Source organism: Mchenga conophoros, linkage group LG3 (genome assembly GCF_057382185.1).
Source record: "Mchenga conophoros isolate Kocher_MC1m ecotype Shallow Benthic linkage group LG3, M_conophoros_male_GT1.1, whole genome shotgun sequence".
NCBI classification, from domain to species: Eukaryota; Metazoa; Chordata; class Actinopteri; order Cichliformes; family Cichlidae; genus Mchenga; species Mchenga conophoros.
The window spans coordinates 59635609-59647281 of NC_140528.1; the positions used below are offsets into that span (position 1 = coordinate 59635609).

At 40.7% G+C, this 11673-nt stretch overlaps 1 non-coding gene across 1 annotated transcript; it reads right to left on the minus strand.

Moving 5' to 3' along the window:
• Window positions 1–6596: 6596 nt before the first annotated feature.
• On the minus strand, window positions 6597–6668 carry trnat-cgu (transfer RNA threonine (anticodon CGU)). The gene has a single exon. It is a non-coding gene; the product is annotated as a tRNA-Thr (tRNA).
• Between the last annotated feature and the right edge of the window lie 5005 nt (window positions 6669–11673).

Consider the following 11673-nt stretch of genomic DNA (forward strand, 5'->3'; position numbering starts at 1 on the left):
TGGAAGACTGGATGGACGTAATCGAGGACATATATACAATGGAAAAAATGACTTACACTCTGAGACTGAAATCTGACAAACACCGAAAACAGTGGACAAAATGGATAATTTATAAGTCTCAGTCAGCCTTTTTTTTTTTTTTTTTTTTTTTTTTTTGTGTGTTTGTTGTTGTGTTATTATTATTATTGTCTTGTCCGTATGTAATACAAAGGAAAAAGTACAAAATAAAGAGTTAAAAAAAAAAAAAAAAATAAAAAAGTTATTTGATAAAAAAAATGTTGAATGAATTCCTTTCTTAAAAGCTATTACAATAAAAAAAATAAGAGAAAGCTAAAATGATGACAATAATGATGAAAATCAGCAACTTAATATTTTAAATAATGAACTTTAAAAAATTGTTTTTGTAATTGCTGTAATTAATTACATAACACTTAAAAATCATTTCAAATAATGTGGAAAAAGTAATTGGAGGAACATAATTTTTATGAGTAAACAACTTAAAAATATGTTTTTAAGCTACCAAATATTACGTAAATGGTAATTAAAATCACCTTTGATTATGGAGGATAATTTAATTCCCCTAACTCAATATAGTTTGTTGGTTCAATCTAATTTCAACATAAGTTATCATAACTCAAAAAGAGTAATGGAAACTGTTGCGTTAATTTTTTTTGTTGAGCTTAAACAATAGTTTTTAGAGTGCAATTGGTCATCATGATTTTAATATTCTCTTTTTCCATAACAATGAAATACACCTTGGACAAATATGACACATCAATATTTCATTAGTGTTGTCACATCACATCCTGTAAGCATCGTCTGCCTGTGTCTTTTCCCTGGAAATGAATATTTCCAGCCAATATAGGCAATCCATCAACATGGCTGGAGTTATATACAGTCTGTATAAGTGTGGTTAATCTAATGAAGATTTGTAAGGAGACGACAGTTTCTGTGAATTCACAGCAGTTACACAGTGATTAGTAATAAACAGCCAGTGAGAGTGAGTGGATTTAAGAAAGTCAGTGACTCAGGTGTGTCGCTTGGTTTGTCATCTGTTTGTGAGACTGGAGGAGACGTAGAATCTTTTGTTTTAAATCTTAGTTAGGAAGGTTCCTGTTTGAAAACAAGCACTTTTTGTGAGAAATGCAAGAAGTCCATCTGCAGAAAGCACACAGTTACATTCTGTCCATCATGTGGACAAAACTGTAAATGTTGAACATTGGAAAACTGTGAACATTGGGAAAGTTCAAAAGAAATGTGTTTGTAAGAACGAAAAACCAAATTGTTCCTAAAATAGTTATGGAAAGTCTAACTGTTGTATGTCTGTGTTCTACATGTTTATCTGATGGGAAATAAAGTTGCTATTGTTTTATTGCAGTTTCTTGACAATTCTGAGTGGATTTACACAGTACGGATCTAAATGACCCGCAACAAAATCAATGTCAATTGTTTGTTCTTCAACATAATACAAGGGTTAATGTCCAAAACTTGCTTATGATCTTCAATTTGTACCAGATCCACTATCACACAGCAGCTGGAGCAGTCTCCAATGGAGGTCAGTCCACTGCTGCCACCTGTGGCCACATACCATAGCCCACTACTAGATTAACTTTTGACACACCTGCTGCTATGATCACAGTGAGTAGAGGCTGAGTGGCTGCACTTACCCCTGGTACATCCAAATCTACCCACAAACATGTTGATAGATGCAATGGCAGCAATGTGGATTGTCAACACTAAAAACAATCAGTAAGCAAAGACAACAGGGATCACTTTTTTCTGTTTATTTAGCACCCACAACATTTGTAGTCGCCTTCTGCACAGGGGAAGTCCACACACACTGTGTGGTACCACTTTCCACAGAAGGTGCAATCTGCAAGATTGAATGAGATTGTCTGGGTCATTGTCTGACTGTTTATTACTAATCACCTGCGGTACATTCACAGTAACTGCCATCTCCTTACAAATGTTTATTAGATTAACCACATACAGACTGTATATAACAACCAACTCTGAAATGTTCGTTTGCAGAGTAAAGACACAGACAGACTGCGCTAACGACATGTGATGTTACAACACTAGTGAAATATTAGTGTCATTTCATTCATTTCAAAGGTTTATTTGCATGACGCACAAACAGACACGGTTGAAAGGTACAAATGTGCATGAAACTAATTCAAACGTGGTGCAGATGTGTGTCACAGGTTGATCTGGCTGTAGGCTGTGGCACTTGGCCAGAGGTGGCGCTGGTTGACTCGAGTCCATGTTAGTGCACACAAAGTAAACTGCTCGCTGTAGTTGTGAAGCAAAAACGCTGAATTCGGAGAAACAAACCGTGCGAGGGGAACGATAACGACGACAAGAGTCTCCCGATCGTTTACTCTTGCTGTCCTGTGAACAACATCGGCGTGGTGTTAATTGTTTGCTGTTTTCGCGATCGCGTCGCGCATGAGGATATCACCAGGTAAACTCGCCACATTTTTAAACATTTTGTTGTTCAACAGCATCAAGACTGACGGAGTGTGTTTGAGACAACCTCACAAGTGTCACAGATGACACAATTGGCGTTTTTTTGCTGGTTTGTCGGTAGCAGCTCCTGAAACGCAAGTCTGCCACACATCTGTTCGACCAACGCCAGTTGATCTAAACGCCAGTAGATCTGGAACACAGGCAAACCAGCCTGTGAAATGGATGAAACACATCGTGACTGGGCTCCAACTGCGTTTTGGTGAACATGTTCCCCAGTGTGGTAGTAAAACCAGGGGAAAATGCTCTCGTTAAATACTCTTAAAGGTCTTGTGCTGTATATGTAGTGATACGTTTTCAAAAGAGACAGTAAATGACAAAATGCTAGTAGCAGATGATATTATTTAAATGCTGTCATGATTTTATGTGAACATTTTGTCATTTGTAAACTATAAACAACATGGATTCTACATTGTAACTGATGTGATGTTCTACAAAGTGCTTTTGATAATAAAAAAACATTAGTTTCTTTATTCAACTTTTTGAACAGTGGTACTTAGTAAGTACATATTCAGTAAATGCAAATTATTTACATGCCCCCCTAAATACAACATTATGGGTTATTCAGAACAGAACTCTGCTTGGAGAAATATTTTCCCATCAGTTGATCCAACTCCTCCACAGTAGCAGGTGGAATTTTTCTGTTTTGAGGACGGCTTCTTGTACCTGTCACTACAGATGGTCTGTTTATGTTTTGATTGAGAGCCTTTTTTTGGGCAGCTGAAGAGGAGATGTCTATCTTATGGCCAACCTCTGGCTGTATCTTGGTCATATCACCCAGCAAAACCCAGTATGCAGGTTCATCTGTAACAGTCCTTGTGCCACGGATCAACACTGTTGCTTCTACTTTAAACAGAAGAGCAGCGACACGACTGCAGGTCTCCACGACTCCGGCCATACAGGTGCAGTTCAACCTTCCCTGTGATGCTCACTATGACCCATGCCCGCAATGCTGGTTCATTCAGTCTTTGAGAGTGCAGGACCTGAAACACACAAAGTTAATTTAAGACAACAACTTTAATGAGCCAAGACCGACACAAATGTATTTGATCTACTTTCAAATCCATTTATCATAAATGTAACAAAGTGTTTAGAAAGTTGCCACATACATGTAATTTTTAATCTTTTTATGTATCCATCTATAGAACGCTGCATGTTATATTCTAAATCTGCCTGTTTTGTTTTTGTCTTGTTTTTTTAAACCTGCCAGCAAAAACAAATCTAAAGTATGTAATGCAAGGATGTAATCACTTTCAAGAGGGAGCATAAAGTTTGACTTTAAGTGACAATTATGAATCACAGATTCTGCAGGTCATTAATCAATGTAAAAAACTAAAACAATGTATTTTTAGTGACACAGCACACAAATATGGAAGCAAGATGTGTAATTAGGATTTATTTAAAATAAATATGAATTAATTAGTGCAATATCTTTAACCATAGAGAGAATGACAAAATCCTTCAGGACATTGTCACATCAATGCACTGAACTCTATGTTATCCATCTAACAGAGCCTCAACATGTTCTCACTGTAATTTCCCCTCATGAATGAATTTATGCTCGCACTAATCTGAATGTTTGGAGGGAAATCAAACGCATTTTACTCGCTGTACTCGAGCTGACTTACCTTTGTTTGAATGACGGCGTACTCACAACGTGGTCTAAAAATAGCCAAATCTTGTACCCAACCATTGGTGAATTGCATGTGCGCCTACAGAGATTTATAAACTGGTGCGCCGTGTATGCGCTGACTCCACAGACAAGGTACGAGAATATATCAGGCACAGTCAATACCGGTTGTTCTTCAGGGTTTCTACTCCACTGCCGTGTTTCATACGGGTCCACATTTCCAAAGCAGGCTATTTTTTGCAAGTACCGTCTCTTTGCATCTGGACGCAATCTGGCTCTATAAAGTCCTTTTTCTTTTGAGCTGCTTTTAAGTATGGTTCGTAGCGGTCTTCTTTCCAACAGTGTGTTTGTTTTGATTCGTGGCCTGCTAAAATGGTGCCACTCTCCCACAATGCATTGCGGTGTGACAACTCCAAAGCCCTATGGCATCCATTGAGCGTAATGCTTCCCAGTCATTCATAATCCGAGCTCCGCGTTCGTGACATAATTGAAGGAATCCCTGCTCACACCGCTGACTCACACACTCACCGGTGATATCCAGACAGCTTATGATATTTTCTCAAACTGCTGCGCTGAAAAAGTTTCCAAAGAGCACGCTGTGTGAGACGATAAACATCATTTAACCTTTTAACCTGTGGCTCAGGCGAGTCAGTCACTGCAAACACATTTGTATCATCAAGTGTTTGTCAAAAGAAAAGGGTATGTTTTTCTACAGTTAGGTTTATTTTCTATGTGCAGTAAAGTGCATCATCTGTGTTCAGTCATACATTTTGTAATTGTTATAAACAGAACAAATGTTTTCTCAATTCACTGCTTGATTCTTAACTTGCTTAAATGAAACATGATGAAATGTCATTGCATTATTTTTTAAATGTCCTTGGCAGTGCATGTGTCTGCATTGTAACTTACTAATAAAACGTCCTGTGTGTACTTTGGTGTGTGATTTATATTATTTTATTGCACATAAATCAGTAATTTTATTTTACAGTTATACACAGCCTTATATCTCTTCTTGCTGATGTTGTTTCCAGTGTAAGTAACTTGGCTGCATGACAAATGTTCTTAGGGATCAATAAAGTATTCTGATTCTGATTCATGTGTAGTATTTAATGATTCAGTAATGAATGAATCTTGACCTTCTTTGAAAACCTTTCACTTCATTTGAAGCATCTCCTCTCTTGTTATGTGCCATTCATTCCTATTCCCTCTGCTTTACTGCTTCCATGATGTTAAGCTGAGTTTAAATACTGATCCGATACTTCCTGGAGGTTTTTATTGTAGAAAGACTCTTTCTGATGAAACATCAGCTGAATTTGTCATATCAGTGTGCTGAAGGAGGTATAACATCTTTTCTGACATGCAGTGGAGCCCTGAGAGTCTGAGACCAAGAGTGAGAATCCTCCTCTTTATTTAGGTTTGAATTGAGTTTGGACAAAGTTTATTCTGAAATGATAATATTGACTTAAAATGTGATGGAAAACTTTAATCTGTTAATGACCACACTCTGCATGGATGTGTGTTTATACACTGCTTTGCTTCTAATCAGAAGATTAAACAGAAGATTAAATTAACAGAGAAGATTTTTCTTATTCTACCACAGTCGCCGTGGAGAAAGGGTCCATCCATTCTTGGTTACATGGTCACAACAAAATGACTGCTCTGCTTCGGTTATGAGCTTTCAGTTGATATCACATTGCAGGGTGACTTCACAATGACATCACAGTTCAGATATTATGCTATAAACAAGGTATAGCATCACCAATAGTGACAACATCAGTGAATCACTGATGTTGTCAGGTGAAATAGAACCCATGAGACGGAGCAGGTACCGCTGTTTCGGACAATGCCACGACGCAGGTATTGATGCAAACATGCGAGGTCTACTCGCCCCGTTCGCAGACGCAGGAGACCCCACAAGGCCTCCGGTGTCCGCTGACGTGGGAGAAGATGCCGTCGCAGACATTAGACAATTTTAATAAACATGTTGCAGGCGCATTAAAACTTTAATCCAATGAATTTCTTTTAGATTAGTGTGTTTGTTTGTTTTTTTTGTGGGTTTGTTGGAAACAGAGAAAAAAGTGTTTGGATGAACAATGGCAAAAATGATTGTTGTACTAGAAGACTCTCCTTTCCCTTTATTGTTTCAACCAATTATTTAATTTGTCATTATTAACATTAATATGAATCATCAGTGTAAATATGCATTTGTGAATGTCTCCTGTTGTCAGATATCCTGTTTGGATCGTCCACTTTGACTCTTCACAATGTGAGTTATCTTCTGTTAAATATCTAAACCTGTGAGTAAAGGAAACTGATATTCACACTGAGTAAAGCGCCAACAATAGTGATGTTGTTGCACCACAGTCATGTTTAATGTCTCTGGTTATTGGGAGTAGAGTGTTTGCACCACTCAAAGCAACTTGATCACCAAAGGCACTAAAGGCACGGATGGGGATTGAACCCATGATCTTTGGTTTACGAGACCAACGCCTTTCCACTTGGCCACCATGCCACACATGCACAACTTTCTATACCGTAACATCACATTGCTCTTGAATTGTTCAATTAACGTTGATGAACATGTTATCCCAATAATAATTTATTGGGGTATTTTGCTCTTTCAGTCACTGAAAGGAAGATTTCCTATATTGATGCAATTTATTATTTTGTATTGACGTACTTTTCCTGATTTCATCTGTACAGGTGTTCCACACACTAACTCCCATGACTGTAATGCTCTGATATTTTACATTTGTCCACTGGCTTGCTGAACATAAGGATTCCTCTGAAGTCATGAGTTTTTGGTCTTATTTGGAACAAGTTCTGAATGTTGTGGGACAAAGATTTATTTGCGGCTTTGTATATTGTTTACGCAGGTCTGAGGTTAACCAATCTGAAATGAAGATGGCGCCGGTGAGGTCGGCTGCCGTCACGACTGCTCCGACCACCTTTTCTTTGTCTTTGTTTTTTAAGTTAGTTTTCAGCGTTTCTAAATCGGCAAAATCACCACCATTGGGTACATTAGGTATGACAGTGACACTCTTGTTTCTATTGGTATACAATGTACTCACAATTCGAAGTTTTTAACTCCGGATCCGAGCTGGCCGAGTGAGATCTCGAGGGAGAACAAAGGGAAGCGGCGGCGGCCTAGAGGGAAGCGAGCCGGTGTTGTGCCAAAAAGTGATTGTCTGCCAAAAACTGATTTCCAGTGTTTCTGTGTATTTTTTATGTGTAATATCTTTACGTATGTTCGTAAATAGACTTCGGTGAACAGGGGATACAAAGGGGTTACATAAAGAATTAAAAAATTATCTGTTTTTTAAGTATCTTTACAACTTGTACTTACATTATAACCAATCCGGTCCTTTATCCCCACTTAAAATATTTTTACAGAACTATTGTAATATTTGCTGCCATTTCTGCTGTCCTGTTGGGCAACTTACTCTTACAAAATACATTTTTAATGTTAATGAGATTTTTTTTACTGCATAAATAAAGGTTATATAAAAGTCGCTGCCAAAAACTGATTGCGGCTTGTATCTTGCTACACGAATGTTGTTTGTGGCTCAAGATGACTTTATGTCATCCATAAGGGATGCATTTGACATATGTTTAACATATTATAGCCCAACAAGTTACTTATAGCACTTTAAATATGAGCAATCGCTTTTTGGCAAATACCGGAAATCAGTTTTTGGCAGACAATCACTTTTTGGCACAACACCGGCGTCAGGAACAGGCTGAGAGCTCGTGCACACCGCACACCTCTGCCTAGCATCCTGCTCGCCAACATCCAGTCACTGGAGAACAAGCTTGATGACCTCAGGGCCAGGGTAAAGTTCCAGAGAGACATTCGGGACTGCAATCTCCTCTGCTTCACCGAGACATGGCTGAACCCAGCGGTGCCGGACCACGCCATCCAGCCGGCCGAGTTCTTCTCGGTTCACCGCATGGACAGGACACGGGACTCGGGGAAGTCAAGGGGAGGCGGCGTGTGTTTAATGGTGAACAACAACTGGTGCAACAGTGCGAACGTTGTTCCTCTCACACGCTCCTGCACACCAAATCTGGAACTACTGTCCATCATGTGTCGTCCTTTTTATCTACCTCGGGAATTTACATCGGTCATTGTAAGTGCCGTTTATATTCCACCACAAGCGGACACGGTCACCGCCTTATGCGAGCTGCATGAGGCACTCACACAGCACCAGACACAACACCGGGACGCTGCGCTTATTGTGACGGGGGACTTTAATAGCGCCAACCTCAAACGCGCAGCGCCGAACTTTTATCAACACATCACCTGCCCCACCAGGGGTGAAAGGACACTGGACCACTGCTACACTACGGTCAAGGACGGCTACAAGGCACAATCCCGCCCCCCGTTTGGCAAATCTGATCACGCCGCCATCTTCCTCATGCCAAAATATAAACAAAGGCTGAAACAGGAAGTTCCGGTTCAGAGGAAGGTCGCGCGCTGGACGGATCAATCGGTGGCCGCGTTACAGGACGCACTCGACGACGCAGACTGGGGCATGTTCAGAAACAGCTCCGATGATGACGTCAACGTGTTTACGGAAGCGGTTGTGGGATTCATCGGGAAACTAGCGGATGATACCGTGGAGACAAAGACTATCACAACGTTTCCCAACCAGAAGCCGTGGGTGGATAAAACCATCCGCAACGCTCTGAGATCCCGCACCGCTGCCTACAACACGGGACTCATGACAGGGGACATGGACCCGTACAAAGCCGCGTCATATAACGTGCGGAGGGCGGTGAAAGAGGCGAAGCAGCGCTACGGGAGGAAACTAGAGTCACAACTCCAACAGAGTGACTCTAGGAGCCTGTGGCGGGGACTAAGGACAATAACGGACTATAAAGCACCAACAACCGGTATGACGAACGCGGCCGTGACTCTGGCAGACGAGCTGAACACTTTCTATGCTCGCTTCGAGGCTGCAGCTAAGGACTCCAACGATGCTAATGCTAGCGGCGCTAACGGCTGCAGACAGGAAGATACTGCCAGCACCGGAAACGTGCTCGTCATCTCCGAGCATGAAGTAAGGAGAGCCTTCAAGAGAGTAAACACCAGGAAAGCAGCAGGACCAGACGGCATCCCAGGTCGTATCCTAAGAGACTGCGCATACCAGCTAGCTCCTGTGTTCACTGAGATATTCAACATCTCTCTATCCCAGTCGGTGATCCCCACATGCTTCAAAGAGTCCATCATTGTTCCTGTCCCGAAGAAACCCCACCCTGCTTCTCTCAATGACTATCGCCCTGTAGCCCTCACCTCAGTAGTGATGAAGTGCTTTGAACGCCTGGTCAGAGACTTCATCATTTCTTCACTATCAGACACACTGGACCCACTACAGTTCGCTTACCGTCCAAATCGTTCCACAGACGATGCCATCTCTCATCTCCTCCACACATCACTCACTCACTTGGACACTAGAAGGGGGAATTATGTTAAAATGCTCTTCATAGACTACAGCTCTGCATTTAACACCATAATTCCCTCCACACTCACCACCAAGCTGGAGCATCTGGGACTCAGCTCATCTATGTGTCTGTGGATCTCCAACTTCCTAACTGGCAGACCACAGGCAGTAAGGATGGGCGGACATGTCTCAGCCTCCACCACTCTCAGCACTGGAGCCCCCCAGGGGTGTGTTCTGAGCCCCCTGCTGTACTCTTTGTACACATATGACTGTGTGGCCACTGTCAGCTCCACCACCATCATCAAGTTTGCTGACGACACCGTCGTGGTGGGCCTGATCTCTGATAACAACGAGACGGCCTACCTGAAGGAGATTAGGAATCTGGAGAACTGGTGCCAGAGGAACAACCTCCTTCTAAACGTCAGTAAGACAAAGGAGCTGATAGTGGACTTCAGCACTAAGCAGGAGAGGAACTACCAGACCCCCGTCATCAACGAGTGCCCAGTGGAGAGAGTGGACAGCTTCAAATACCTCGGAGTTCACATCACGCAGGACCTGTCATGGTCCTGTCACATCAACACCGTGGTGAAAAAGGCCCGACAGCGTCTCTACCACCTCAGACGCTTGAGAGACTTCCAACTGCCCTCCAAGGTGCTCAGGAACTTTTACTCGTGCACCATAGAGAGCATCCTGACGGGAAACATCTTAACCTGGTTCGGGAACAGCACCATGCAGGACAGACGAGCTCTACAGAGGGTTGTGCGGTCAGCTGAGCGCACCATCCGCTCCGAGCTCCCTGACCTGCACTCAATCTACAGCAGGCGGTGCTGGACCAAGGCCAGGAAGATCGTGAAGGACCTCAGCCATCCCAACAACAGACTGTTCTCTCTGTTGAGGTCAGGAAAGCGATTCCGCTCCCTGAAGACCAACACAGAGAGACTGAGGAGGAGCTTCTTCCCGCAGGCGATACAGTCTCTCAATCACACCACCACACAGTACTGACCCACACATATGGTTCTTACACACACTGGACTTTCTGGACTTTGGTTTTGCACAACACTGGTCACTATATTCTTCATTTCCGGTTAATACTTGTACAGCTGCTGTTATTGTGTATATATTTATTTATATTTAGATTTCTTCATACATTCTTATATAGTTCTATATTGTGTATTTTGTTGTACAGTTATTTTATTTTCAACTTTAATTTATATATTTTATCTTATTCTTTCCAGTTAAATTTACCCTTCATTCTAATTTGTGTTGTACAGTTATTTCATTTTTAACCTTAATTTATATTTTATTCCTTCTTAGTTAAATTTACCCTTTTTAATTTTTCATATTTATTTCCTATCTCATTCATAGCCTTTTCCTTTTTTGTTTTCTTTAGGTCACGAGCAGTTGTCCAAGCATTTCACTACATATCGTACTGTGTATGACTGTGTACGTGACAAATAAAATTTGAATTTGAATTTGATCTTTAAATTTGAGAATATTTAATTTGATAAAAAGTGGATTTGATGGTTCTCTTGAAGTAGGAAAATATGTTCATTAACATTAATTGAAAAATTCAAGAGGAATGTGATATAACAGTAAAGATAAGCTTTAATAATATAATTGTTATCGTTATTATAAATATTATTATATTAATAAAAATAAGGTTTATTAATGAATAATTATTATTAGGAAAACATGTTGATTAACATTCATTAACGTCTTTAATTCTTTATTCTGCAAAACGGAAATACCAGGTCTACTCAGTCAACAAAAACAAGCTATAGACCTCCGTACGTTAAGACATTCAGCTCCACTTATTAAAACATTTGTGTGTTTTTGTACGTTTGAGCCTGAATGAATACTGTTCACACTGTATGAATCAGAACCCCCCGAAATGAATTCAGACTTGTGTACCCAATTCTTCTTTTGAAGGTAATTAAATCATGCTGTACAATATGCCACCCTGGAAGAAGAACAGTTCTACCGAATAATAAAATGTCCCAAAAGTACCATGATATTCATGCCCACGATTAATGTATGCACACAAACACACACACATATAAAACTAATAAATTA